Here is a 613-nt window from a genome sequence, read left to right on the forward strand (position 1 = left end):
GAATAGTGCCGGGGTACGTGCCACCACCACTCTGTACAAATAACAGGGCGACGGTGCCAGTGGCAGCGAAACATGGAGAAACTAGTAACAGAGCAGTATACCATGGGAGAGCGCTCCCAATATTACTGTGAAGGAAAATGGAGGAGCTGTAGAAAGCAGCCAATCAGATTACAGCTAACATCAGCCAAAGGGCCCGAAGCTGGAATCTTATTGGTTGCTATGGGAGCTAATGAGAAATAAGAGCTGGATTCTGATTGGTTGCTATGGATGGCGGTCACACTCTCTTTCATTGGGTACAATAAAGGCAGCTACAAGAAAAATGGCGCAAGTGACTCGCTCAGCTGTATACATCAATTTGTGTAATGGATGCCATCTATCCCCTCCCCAAAAAATAAGTGCACAGTGTCAGTGACAGCTCTGTAGCTCCCTCTGGTGGCAGGACTACTGAATGACACAGAGCACACCACTGTAGGCTCTCATATAATAATGTCCATTGTGCAAATATTCACCCCCTGCTGGCCGCTCTGTACTCCGTATATACCTGCTGTATACTCCCTGTATTACACAACCCGGACTACTACTCGATGACGAGAGACACAGTCATTATTGTGCA

This window comes from Leptodactylus fuscus, chromosome 6, assembly GCF_031893055.1.
Source record: "Leptodactylus fuscus isolate aLepFus1 chromosome 6, aLepFus1.hap2, whole genome shotgun sequence".
Lineage (NCBI taxonomy): Eukaryota > Metazoa > Chordata > Amphibia > Anura > Leptodactylidae > Leptodactylus > Leptodactylus fuscus.